Source organism: Mesoplodon mirus, assembly GCF_964341445.2.
Source record: "Mesoplodon mirus genome assembly, chromosome: X".
NCBI lineage: Eukaryota > Metazoa > Chordata > Mammalia > Artiodactyla > Ziphiidae > Mesoplodon > Mesoplodon mirus.
This window is the reverse complement of record NC_138981.1, coordinates 20676647-20690092: the sequence shown is the minus strand read 5'-3', so window position 1 is coordinate 20690092 and position 13446 is coordinate 20676647. Positions and strand designations below refer to the sequence as shown.

Sequence of the window (13446 nt, the reverse complement as noted above, 5' to 3'; positions counted from 1 at the left end):
CTGCTCCAAGCCAATGACTGGGCTCCGCAAGGGCACTAAGTAAGGGCAGCCCACTGCTAGGAGACAGGGAATACCTCTGATGGCCAGTGCTGGCTGGAGGACACCCTGGCAACCTTGCCAAGCCTGTCTGTGACTGCACCACAGCCTACGATGCTTCCACCCACCCTCTCACCCCACCCCCCTCTGTCCTGGTCAACCTTGCGCTGTGGTCTGACAGCTCGCTGAGCCTTGCCCAGCTCCCTCTCCATTTTCTTTCATGGGCATTTCTCTTAATAAGAGCCTTGCACTTTTTGTTGTTTTGTGGTTTTTTTGGCCGCGCCAGGCGGCTTGCACAGGGATTGAACCCGTGCCCTTAACAGTGAAAGCGCCAAATCCTAACCACTGGCCACCAGGGAAGTCCCAACCAGATGCTCAGAGGAGAATGGTCTCTCCCCTCTTAAGAAAACCTACTCTCACGTAGACCCGATGAACTTTCTGGATAGCCTACTATTAAATTCTCTGCTTTTGCTTATTATAATTGTTCTTTATAATTGATTACAACAATAAAAACCTATCTCTTGGTTGCTATTTTTGTAATAATCAGAGAAAATACATACAGTCATCCCATTTACTTACCATGTTTAAACATGACCTAACACACACTAAATAGGATTACACACCTCCTTTACTGCAGTGTCTCTATGGTGTAGACGGTTTCCCAGAGGGGAGGGGCCTTCAGTCGGCAGCAATAAGAGGGTGGGAGCAATACAAGGGCTGGTAAATACCTGAGTAGGTTGGTAACATTCAATCATGGCACAACCCAACTTCAAAACTCTGCATTCTCCTCACTTCCAGACAACACGGTCCGAACTCCTTGACATGATATATAACCCCTTTCTAACAACCAAAGTCCTCTGTAACTGGTCCCACTTACCTTCCTTGTCCCCCCACCTCCTGCCACTTTTCAGTGCTACCTTCCAGGCACCTCACTCTTTTTTTTTTTTTTTTTTTTTTTTTTTTTTTCTTTTTGCGGTATGCGGGCCTCTCACTGTTGTGGCCTCTCCCGTTGCAGAGCACAGGCTCCGGATGCACAGGCCCAGCGGCCATGGCTCACGGGCCCAGCCGCTCCGCGGCATATGGGATCCTCCCAGACCGGGGCACGAACCCGTATCCCCTGCATCGGCAGGCGGACTCTCAACCACTGCGCCACCAGGGAGGCCCAGGCACCTCACTCTTACTAATTCAAATGACATTTGAGAAATAAGAGCTCCTGCCCTGCTTGATCACAATAGTGACAAGATGACTGTGGCAGCTGGGAGGACAGCATTGGTTGGCTAGGCAGAATAAGGGAAGGAGAATTAGGTTCTGAACGTGGCCCAATAGCTATGCATTCTCACCCTGTCTTTTTTTAAGGCAGCTGATCATCTTGGCACAGTTTTTTTTTTTCCTTACAAAAGTAACAGTTTCCCCTGGCTATCAGTCTCCATATTGACAAAGACCTGTTTTCCAAATGGTTTTTAGTGAGCAACTCACAGGGCAGCATTTTTACACATCCCGTAGGAGAGTAACTAAAATATTCTAATAGTGATTTCCCTAACCAATGTGCAAGAGCTACCTGAACAAAAACTCTTGGTGGGACCTCATCTTGGACCCTGCCCTAGCCCTGAAACCTGTTCTGGGATGCCACATGCCTACTTATCAAGATTCGGTCTACATAAGACTCTTCCTGTTCTGTTAGAATGTCATATTCCATGTTTCCCCGCTTCCTGATGTCACCACTGCCTCTACTATCTCTACCCTGAGAAGCCATGTCCTACTCTGTACCTCAGTGATAGAGTACTCCTACTTCTTGTCCAATTGGTTCTTGATTTCTCCTTGGGTCTTGGTGACTGTTCATCCCCTCAGTGCCCAGCACACAGGGCACTGTGACACCATTCCAGGCAAATGGCCCCAGATCAGTGTGTGGAATAAGTAGAACCAGGCAGGAATTGGAAGGAGATTGGAGCAAAGGCTATGTTACTGTTCCCAGATCATTTTTCAGCACCATCCCATTCCTTCCATGGAGGCTTATCTAGCAACACTGAGAATATCTCCTGCATCTCTAAGGCTCAAACATCACCCAGGTCATCTGTACATGAGGCCTCCACATAGGCTGTGGGCCTGGAAAGATAAAAGAATAAAAACATTTTAGAGGGGTTTCCCTAGTGGCACAGTGGTTGAGAGTCCACCTGCCGATGCAGGGGACGCGGGTTCATGCCCCGATCCGGGAAGATCCCACATGCCGCGGAGCGGCTGGGCCCGTGAGCCATGGCCGCTGGGCCTGCGTGTCCGGAGCCTGTGCTCCGCAGCAGGAGAGGCCACAACGAGAGGCCCGCGTACCACAAAAAAAAAAAAAAAAAAAAAAAAAAAAAAAATTTAGAGAAGTATTTCTTCACCAGAGCCTTTATCTGAGAAACCTATTTCCTCAAAATGCAATCCATTGAAAGACAGTTCCATAAGTCTTTAAGAGGTACTATTATAAAAGAAACTTTACTTCCATGGTCAAATAAGTCTGGAAAACTGTGGCTTAAACAAAGTTTGTAATTTTCTTCACTACGGGACTTCTCGGAGCTCTTACTGCACTAATAGGAATTATGAATCAGCAAAAAGGAAATATAAGATGAAGCCGTTCTCAAACATATTTGGCTATGGAAGCCATGTTTTGTTTTTTCAATGAAGACCTATTGATGTCTTGCATAGCCTAGTGTTCAGAAGATCATGGTTTGGGAAACACTAACCATTATAAAGATAATATCCTGGGGCTTCCCTGGTGGCGCAGTGGTTGAGAGTCCGCCTGCCGATGCAGGGGACACGGGTTCGTGCCCCGATCCCGGAAGATCCCACATGCCGCGGAGCGGCTGGGCCCGCGAGCCATGGCCGCGGAGCCTGTGTGTCCGGAGCCTGTGCTCCGCAACGGGAGAGGCCACAGCAGTGAGAGGCCCGCGTACAGCAAAAAAAAAAAAAAAAAAAAAAAAAAGATAATATCCTTCAGTCACAGATTACATAGGGGGGTAAAAATGATGAAAGACAGTTGCTGAAAGGCCACGTTCCTTCCCTACCCCAAGCGACCCATACAGTCCTTCCCCACCATGGGAAATTGATATTACTCTGCGTTTCCACACTTCTAGCAATTCAGTTTGGCTAGAGTGACCTTGAGAAAGTTACAAACCTATCTCAGGCATGATTCCTTCATTTATGACAGCTGGCCATAAAGATGTATCTTCCCACTCTAGTTCCCAAAGCTATAAGAATTAATGGAGCCATTCCTAAGGAGTGATGTGAATTCCTTGGAGAAAGTCTCTATGTAAATACAAGGTCTTGTCATCTTAAATGCTATGGATTTATGCCCTGGGACTACACAGTGACAGCCATGCACAGGGAGCACTCCATTATTTTCAAAGCCACAGAAGTCTGATCAACACATCAGCCTTTCAGCCATTGTCATTTATAAATACCATCCTCCCAAATACTGCCTTTTCACATGACATCCATATTTCTTCCTCTGTGAACTGATAAAATGTGGCAGCAATGTACCCATGAAAGCCAAGACTCTTTAATATTGGGTTGGCCAAAAAGTTCCTTCAGGTTTTTCTGTAACATCTTATGGAAAAACCTGAGCGAACTTTTTGGCCAACCCAATATTTCAGTATTACTATTTCTAAGGGATAGAAAAGGTAAAGGACTTGCAATGTGGGATGCATATATATTACAACATTTACTTCCACAATAGAAGGAGGGGCCAACATAGATAGGGTGAATTAGGTCCTTCATTATTTATGTAAATTGGCTTTTGAGACCTAATGCTTAAGTATTTAATCACATGAAGGGAAAATTGAAGATTTCAAATTAACTTGGCATAAAAAATTATTAATTACATCAATGAACAGAGAATGCTTTGGTGGTGTGGATGTGTGGTATTTGAAACACTGGTTCAAACTGGCTCAGATAATTTTTACTGCAGACCAGTTTTTTTGTATGTTAAAAAGTGAGCCAGACAAAAGAAGTACAGAGAGTAGGGTAATCATAAGCATGAACAGATGTCTTTTTTTTTTTTTTTAAGTAACAGCAACAGAGGTGGAAAACACATGATGTTGATTTACGAATGTAAACTTGACTAATGTAAACTTGGCCAATGTCAGTGTTGGTTGTAGGTGACCATGAGCTAAGTGGATATGGAATGCCTGACTCAGAGAAAACGACTGGTTACATTCATATTATAATCTTTCAGGGATTCTTGTGCTTTGTACCTAATTTATTCTTGTGTCTTACCTGCCCCAGGGAATCCTTTGTTAGAGTTGAGTTCTTTCTTCTGCATAAATGTATCCTTCCCACCTTGAGATCTGCCATCTCCATTACCACAATCTTTCCTGTGCCCAAAAGGCATTTGATCTCCTAACCTATAATTTTCCTTTTGCCCGCACTCTACCTCAAGAAAAGTTCCTCAATCCTTTGGAGACTAAATGACAACTGAGAAGTAAAACAAAAAACAAAAAAACCTCTCACTGTCCCTTCAGTTTTTCTTAAAAACACTCACTCAGTTTAGACTCCAGGGCAGTTCTTGGACTCTGCCTTGTCACTTCCACACGTACCTCACAGTACTGATCTTAATCTAAAATCCCAGAATGCCCCTCTAGAATGAACATCAGCTTAAAACATTCATTCTATTGCTTTCAATTCTCTGAAATATCCTCATTAAACATTTGCACAGCCTGAAAGAGTTGTCAGATGATACAAGTGGAGATGAGTGGTGCTTAGGGAATTTTAAATCTTTTTTTAAAGATTTCTCATTTTTTAAAATATTTATTTATTTGGTTGCACCGTGTCTTAGTTGCAAGTGGGCTCCATAGTTGTGGCATGTGAACTCTTAATTGCCACATGCATGTGGGATCTAGTTCCCTGACCAGGGATAGAACCTGGGCCCCCTGCATTGGGAGCATGGAGTCTTATCCACTGTGCCACCAAGAAGTCCCAGGAGTTTTTAATCTTACCTATTTGGTTGCACCGGGTCTTAGTTGCGACCGCGGGCTTCTTAGTTGCGGCATGCATGCAGAATCTACTTCCCTGACCAGGGATCAAACCGAGGCCCAGGAATTTTTAATCTTAAAGAAATTTCTTGCTGCCCAAAGTAGCTATTTTACGTGGCAAAAAATCAATAAATCAATCCTCCTATGTCATCATTTAATTCAGTAACTGGTGTAAAAATATCCCATGTGTTGCTACAGAAAACTGAGCCTAGTCCTTTCATTATTTTTAGTTCCTTATGACATGCAGACATAGAGATCTTGACAAAACTTGTGATGGGGCAAGAAATTCTATAAGATCTATAAAAACCACTGGCATTCTCAAAGTACATGGAAAAAAATATCTACTTCAATGTAATCAATAACGCTTTGGGGCTTCCCTGGTGGCACAGTGGTTGAGAGTCCGCCTGCCGATGCAGGGGACACGGGTTCGTGCCCCAGTCTGGGAAGATCCCACATGCCACGGAGCAGCTGGGCCCGTGAGCCATGGCCGCTGAGCCTGCGCGTCCGGAGCCTGTGCTCCGCAATGGGAGAGGCCAGAACAGTGAGAGGCCCGCGTACCGCAAAATAAATAAATAAATAAATAAATAACGCTTTGGATTTCCTGCCACATTTTGTGATGATTAGTCATTCATTCACTATCTGTTGAACACTTACTAGGTAGTGCTGCTGGCACCATGCCAACTGCTCCTTGAAGAATCGACAGCCAAACCACACAGAATGAATCAGGGACCATAAGCTGGTGCCCTGAGCAGTTTTATTTGTTAGGAGATAGATACACACAGAGGCATATATGAATTTTCACTTGAATTACCTTAAGGCAGGGTATGCACTCTATAGTTTAGCCCCTGACCTACCCTTTCTACTATATCATATCCAGTAAGATTAGCCTATTTATGTAATCTCTCTGACCCCATAAGCATTCAGATATACAAACTGCGATTAATTAATAATGGCAAAGTAGTGTGATACCAGCAGAGAAGATGGAAGGGCAAAGAGGTCTCTGGGAACACCCAGAAGGGGAGCCAGTCGCTTGGCATGAAAAATTTGAAGGAGCCCACTCGAAGAAAATAATGTGTTTATCCCCATTACCTCCCAGTACATAATGTTTCTATTCAGTGAAGCTCTATTTATTCCAAAATAATAGAAGTACAATGTTTTGCCCTTAATGTCCCAGTTAAACTTATGTCACCTCTTTAAACTTTCAAATCAAAGCTCTTCTACTTCTGACTCCCACTTGTGATGGAGGGAGTGAAAAGGAGTATTGCTCTTATGCCGATAATGAAAAAATAACCAAAATAACTTCAATTTTATGACGTTTTCCAAACCTATCAGACAGCTGAAGTCACAGAACAACCAAATGGCAGTGGCAAGGATGCAGAGCAACCAGAACTCTCATACGTTGCCAGTGGGAATGCAAAACTGTAGAGCCAGTTTGGAAGATAGTCTGACAGTTTCTGACAAAGTTAAACATATACCAACCCTATGTACCTGCAATCACAGTCCTACATATCTACCTGAAAGAAAGGAAAATTTATGTTCACACAAAAAACCTATACATGAACGTTTATAGCAGCTTTATGAATAATCACCAAAACTTGAAAAGCCAGATGTCCTTCAACTGCTGAATGGAAAATCAAACTGTGGTACGTTCATACAATGGAATATCACCCAATAATTAAAAGGAATGTAGATATGTATGACACCCCAGTCGCAATGTTTACATCTAAACACCCAAATCTTGGTTTTTAAATACCATTCTCCAATAAAAGGAACTAGGGCTCTTTGAAGAACTTGATTCCAGGGCTTTGGTAAGGAAAATACAAGATGAACCTAGAGCATGTTTTTGTACCAGAAAGTAAAGAAGTGCTCCAAAAAATTAGAAAAAAAAAAAAAAAAAAAAGGATGAAGTCATGTTGAAACGGCATAGGAGCCAACCTGAAAGAGCTCCCAATGGCCAAAGCTGGAACAACTTGAACAAGAAAATAAATATAGTATTGGAATATAATCCTAAGAATAAATAAATATTCATGTGTCCATGCTGATCGAAACAACTGAATAAAAAACTAAACGGGAGAAGGGACAGCTCTCTCATAGAGAAGAACTCTAATTATATAATACAGAAGGAACGAAGAAAATAAAAAATAAACATTACAACACCACATTAGTAATTGCTGCAGGCAAGATCCACCAATGGATGCTAAAATACGTTTCCAAAAGTTTTAAGTAGAAACAAGATATTTGTTTAGTCTCAAAGTATCTCTCCAAGGACTTCCCTGGTGGCGCAGTGGTTAAGAATCTGCCTGCCAATGCAGGGGACACGGGTTTGAGCCCTGGTCTGGGGAGATCCCACATGCCGCGGAGCAACTAAGCCCGTGTGCCACGACTACTGAGCCTACATTCTAGAGCCCGCGAGCCACAACTACTGAGCCTGCGTGACACAACTACTGAAGCCCACGCGCCTAGGGCCCGTGCTCCACAACAAGAGAAGCCACCACAATGAGAAGCCTGCACACCACAATGAAGAGTAGCCCCGCTTGACACAATTAGAGAAAGCCCACACACAGCAACGAAGACCCAACACAGCCAAAAATAAAGTATAAATAAATTTATTTAAAAGAAAGTATCTCTCCAAAATATTTAATAATTACAAAGAGAAAAATAGTAAGTTTATAGTCAAGAATATTGGTAGATGCCACCTGACAGATTAGCCAAGTGATCAAGATTAACATCACCAGTAATACATGTGAGCATCATGTACCCTGTGACATGCTGTACTGAAAAGGGCACATCACCTCTGTGTCCTCCTTCCTGAGAACGCATAGCTTCAATCTAATCACAAGAAAACATCAAACAAACACAAATTGAGGGACCTCCTATAAAATGACTCACCAGTACTCTTCAAAAGTGTCAAGTCATAAAAGACAAGAAAACACTGTGGAAATGTCAGATTGAAGGAGACCAAGGACACACAACTAAATGCAATATGGAACCGTGTGTCATATTCCAGAACAGCAAAAGGATGTTAGGGGGAAAAAATGGTGAAATCCAAATAAATTCTTTAGTTTAGCTAATAGCACTGTAACAGGTTTAGTTTCTCAGTTTTCATAGTTGCTCTACAGTTTGATAAGATGTAATACGAGGGGAAATTGGGTGAAGGGTATATGGGAACTCTGCTATTTTTGCAACTTGTCTGTAAGCCTGAAATTATTTCAAAATAAAAAAGTTAAAAAGCAACAATAAGAAAATCAGAGGTGTAATTCTTAAGCTCCTGTGACTGTCTTTTCCAACAATGGCCCCACTCGCTCTTCCAGAACCTTGACACTCCCTGATCAAGAGGTGCATTCTATTTACCCTCCCCTTCAACTGGGGACTTTAAAGTCCTGGGCAGGACTTTATTACAACTACAATAAATAGAAGAGACACTGCGTGACTTCTGAATCTAGGTCATAAAAGGTGTTGCAGATTCTACGTGGCTCTCTCTCTAGATACTCACCCTTGGAACCCAGCCACCATTTGCTGAGGAAGCCGAGGCCACATGAAGAAGTCACAAGTATACGTTTCAGCTGAAAGCCCCAGCTAACAGCTAAGCCAACAGCCAGACCTGTGAGAATGCCTTCAGATTATTCTAGCCCAACGCCTTGAAGCTGTCCCATCAGTCACTGAGTGGAACAGAGAAATGCTGTCCCCACTGAGCCCTGCCCAAACTGCAGATCTGTGAGCATAATTATTGTCATTATTGTTGTTACTGTATTAAGCTACTAAGGCTTGGGGTGATGTTATGCAGCAAAAGAAATCTGGAACAGCTGCCCTAAATTGATATGATTAATTGCTATTGGAAGATACTGGGTTTTACATCCACTTTACCCCTTAGAAGAAAGCTTTACTCACGACGGTAAAAAGAGAACTCATAACTGGTGTGATTTTGGTAGCATTTTTTGCCATTTTGTTTTTGCAGTGATTTCTTTTCCAATACGGTATCCCTTTCCGAAAGAGATCAATATGACATTAAGTTAAGACACAGCCTAAGGGTGTGTTAGACTTGTGTTTTGCTAGGTCTCATTCTAAGCACATCCATATTAACGTCTACCTATTCACTTTCAGAAATAAGTCATCCCCTTTGTCAGTTAATAAGGAGCAAAGTGATCAGTGTCCTCAATTTCTCCCTTTCCTCTGTGCCCGAAACTCGCCCCTTAAGTTCAAATCTCTTGCCTTCTAAGTAGAGCTGGGACCACACAAATAACCATCATTTACCTGCAAAGGTATGTTTTAATGGTCTTCAATTGGATTTTTTCTTAAGTCTGTCAACTTCACACTAAGAATTATGTTGAAAGTAGAAAAGCAAGACACATCATCTTACCAGTAAAACATGCTTATATCAAAGATACCAGATAATAGGTCAATAACCATCTTAGGACTATTTGAGAACCTCTTTTCCTTACAAAGTTCCTAAGTCTTAATTTTCACAATTAAGCTAAGTTACTACCTTGATCTTAAAGAAATTACAAAATATATTATACCATCTTTGAGATATTAACGTGGAGAAAATAAAACAGGGAATTATCAATGCTTATTTTTCTTCCTGATATAATTAAGGAACGGACTAATATTCTAGGGACGTACGTTACAAAATTATTTTGCTCTTATCTATTAGATTAAAGCGAAGCATGTTTCAGCGTACCTTCTGTGAAGTCGCTCTTCCATCTGAGCTCACATCAGTCTCTTGCTTTTTTCTACTTTGAGAGCGAGGAAAACAGCATCAAAAAAAAAAGATGGCGTTTTAAATCAGAAACACCTGAGTTTGAATCCGGGTTCTCTGTCAGGTACTTGTTACGTCAGCAGTTCTCAAAATTTTAACGTGCATCAAAATCACCTGGAAGGCTTGTTAAAACACAGATTACTTGCGGCCCAGCCCAAAGGTTTTGATTCAGTATGTGTGGGATGGGGTGTGAAATCTGTACGTCTTAAGAGTTTACAGATGATGCTGAGCTGTACACATGCGAACAAATTACTCCTTGGTTTGAATCTCAGATGCTGCGGCTGAAAAAAAATTGGAAAGTTTCTACCTACACCATAAATATTCATTTCCTTTCCCTATATTAGTCAATACCCATGATACAGGTTCAGTGTCCTTTTCCACAGTTCTGAAACCCAAACATTTCAGAAAACAGAACTTCTTCTTTTAAGTTTGGTTTAAATTCGTTTGGCAACAAACCTGGTCTATTAACAGTCTTCATTTATTATTTATTGTTTTTACTTTATATCTCTTTATTATATGTATAGTTTGGTTATTGGGTGCTGTGGCCCTACCCCACTAGAGTTGTTATGTATTATATAGGCTACAAACTATACTACCTTTCTAGAATGAGGGAAAATGTATGAATCCTGAAGTCCTGGCTCTAAATGTTTTGGATAAGAAACTGGCGACCTGTCTTTAGCACTTTAACATATTTATATATTTTCTTTGATTTACTTAGCTATTTTCAGCTTTCTCAACTTGATTATAAATCCCTCAAGAGCAGAATCATGTCTTGTGTGGCAACCCTCACACCACCTACTACACACTGAACATGAAGTATGTGCTAAATAAATAACCACTGGTTTGAATTTATTGACCCTAATAAGATTTGAGTAGAAGACTGACATGATTCCATAGTATGAGATTCAAAAAGGAAAGATGAATCAAAAACATTGCAGGGTTCTCAAAACTGCAATTCTGACTGTAATCCCCATAATCCCAAATGGTTCTGACAAGAAGAAAATGTGACGGTGACATTTCTGCTCTTCTTTGCACTTGTCACACATCGCATCTAAAGTATTGAAATCGGGCCATGTTTCTGCTCACCTTCTTAAGGACCTGTGCCCTATTAACTCCCATACTTCTATTTGACCTCTCTGTTCTAATGGCTCCTTTCCACAAGCCTTTGCCTTTGCTCAAAACTGTTGCATCTTTAAAAATGAAAGAGAAAGAAAGCATGTTATGCACAGAGGAACAAAGGTGTTGTTACTTAGGTGTATTATCCACGAGAAGGTGACAAATTCCATTTGTGATCCAGGAAACAAAAGTGAGGTTGGCAAGCAGGGTAAGGACAGTCAACAGGATCCACTTAAAGAAGCTTGCAAAGATGCTGTAAGGGCCAGAGTGCTCATTCAGAAGGCAAACTTTGATGGGAAACTAGATACCAGGCACCTGGATCATCAGCGGGACCGTACGACAAAGCCTGTCCAGCTCAGTTTGCTTTATTTGTCAGTACATACGTAGAGATTTTTGGTCTTACGGTCACGACTCTTTTAACAGCCCTCTAACACTACATCTCCACATCCAAAAAGTCCCCTTGAATCTAAAAGCCCAAATAAAGAAAAAAGCAGCACTATTCACACGCCAAAATGGTGACACAGAGCGGCCAGAGGGCACGGAAGCGGGCTCCTGGGGCCAGGCCGCGGCCGGACCGGAGATGGCGCCGCCGGCGGGCGGCGCAGCTGCGGCCTCGGACCCCGGCTGGGCCGCGGTGAGGCCGTTGGGCGCGGGGTCGGACGCCGAGACGCAGCTGCAGAGGCTGCAGCTGAGCGCGGACGCCGAGCAACCAGGACGCTTCCGGCTGGAGCTGCTTGGCGCGGGGCCCGGGGCGGTCAGTTTGGAGCGGCCCTGGGAATCAGTCTCCTACACCGTCCGAGGCCCCACCCAGCATGAGCTGCAGCCTCCACCAGGAGGGCCTGGGACTCTCAGCCTGCACTTCACCAACCCTCAGGAAGCTCAGCGGTGGGCAGCCCTGCTCCGAGGTGCCACCATGGAAGGACAGAATGAGGAACTAGCAGGGCGACTGACCCGGGCCACAGAGGGTGGGCATGAGAAGCGGGCAGCCCAAGCGGCAGCCATCCTGGCCCAGCATCATGTGGCCCTCAGCATCCAGCTGCAGGAGGCCTGCTTCCTTCCCGGCCCCATCAGGCTACACGGCACAGCTGAAGATGCTGCATCCTCTGCCCATGTCCCACTGCCGGTCCACCCGCACTGCACCATTGGGGCCCTCCAGGAGCAGATATTCTTGGAGTTCGGCTTCCCACGGGCTGTGCAGCGCTGGGTCATCGGGAGGTGCCTGTGTGTCCCTGGATACAGCCTTGCTTTTTATGGGGGCCAGTGGAACCAGGACTCTCAGCCCCCCCGAGAAGCCCCAGGACACAATCAGCGCCCCCCGAAGATGGATGTGGAACTAGGCCGCCCGTTTCCTTAGTCACTGGGGCTGCCCCAAGCCCCTCAGCCAGCCGGCTCCAGCCTCCCCAACGCCCTTCAGCCCGGCTGGCCCCGCCCTTCCTGCCCCTTCATCAGTGCCCCAAAGCGGACCCGGCTGTGAGATGTGCAGCACCCAGAGGCCCTGGGCTTGGGAACCCCGTCCCACAGCCTCCACCCAGCAGCTACCAAAGGCCACAAGGAGAGACGATGGCCCTTCCCTTCCAGGCCCAAGGTCCCTGGAGTCCCTCCTGAATCTCTCAGGGAACCTCTGCTGACCTCTCATGGGAGACAAAGCCGGAGTTGCAGGGGGAGGGGCTGTGAGCTGGAGTCATTAAATACACTTCTGAGCCAAAAAAAAAAAATGGTGACACAAACAAATTCACATTCTCATCAGGACTGGTCCATTCTGCAGGATCAAGAATTTCACAGGCCATTGCTTCGGCTGGACCACACAGAACCTCCCCTCCAGATATACGAAGTGCATCAGTGGGTTTTCAAATTAACACTTATTGAAATTTGAAACCTCTTCTTTTTCTTAATTTTTCCTGGTACTATCTACTGACCTTCAGAGCTGGTATTCTGGGTAATGCACATGTAATTGCAAAGGCAAGAAAATAAGAGAATAGAGCCATGGAAAGAGAATGAGACAGACAGAGAAGGGGGTGGGGAGAAGGAGAAGATACAGAAAAGATTAGGATTAGCGATAGGAAATCCCCAATACTCTCTCCTTTTTTAATGTATGAAAATGGAGATTTCGTATAGTTCAACTTAAACATAAATAGCTACTCTCACATTTTTATAAGAAAAAAGAGAAAGAAACGAGAGGCAATATACATAAGGATGATCTAGACGTATACGGGCCCTGCATCTCCACACTGCTAACTCTGATCAACCACTTTCGGAGACGAAAACCCAGTGGCCATTGTGTGCCGGGTCATGATTTAGAGAATCACAAGAAAGGAACGTAGGCTTAAAAAGAGCCACATCAAAATGAATGGCTGAAGGGCCAGAGGTTAGACCCATGTCTTCAGAGTTGCCACTCTCCTTTTAGACTTTTAACTCAGACTGTCAATGGCCCCCTTTCTCGAAGACCGTGCTAAAATCCACCACTGTGATCCGGAGCATTTGCTCTTAGCACCGTCTTCCCTGCAAAAGGCCCGGGCCTCCCCTGCAATATCA

General features: G+C 44.0%; 1 pseudogene across 1 annotated transcript; it reads left to right on the top strand.

Annotated features, from left to right (window-relative positions):
- Nucleotides 1-11369: 11369 nt before the first annotated feature.
- LOC309796784 (sharpin-like) lies at nucleotides 11370-12542 on the top strand (annotated as a pseudogene). Its single transcript has one exon. The product of its transcript is annotated as a sharpin-like (transcript).
- Nucleotides 12543-13446: the final 904 nt, after the last annotated feature.